The sequence below is a fragment of the Lissotriton vulgaris genome, chromosome 1_2, assembly GCF_964263255.1.
Source record: "Lissotriton vulgaris chromosome 1_2, aLisVul1.2, whole genome shotgun sequence".
NCBI classification, from domain to species: Eukaryota; Metazoa; Chordata; class Amphibia; order Caudata; family Salamandridae; genus Lissotriton; species Lissotriton vulgaris.
This window is the reverse complement of record NC_141686.1, coordinates 352,708,247-352,708,554: the sequence shown is the minus strand read 5'-3', so window position 1 is coordinate 352,708,554 and position 308 is coordinate 352,708,247.

Below are 308 nucleotides of genomic sequence, written 5' to 3'. Positions count from 1 at the left end.
TTACTCCTTACAGGAGGTAAATCAAGTTATACCTGGCGGCACTCATAGATAGAGGGCTGCTCAGTGGGTTAGCTGCTTTCCATTTGGTTGTAGCCGCACTCTTCACTACCGAAGCCTGAGCGCTGTAGAGCTTACAGAGCGACACAAAAATAAATGCGCGCCCTCTAGGAGGGGATCTTAAATGCACAGAATGCTGACTCAAACCCATTGAAATGCAAGATACAGCAGGATTTATTTAAGAAAATATGTCTATATACATCTGCAATAACCACAGTTCAACTACTAACTCTTAAACATATGTTGTAAAA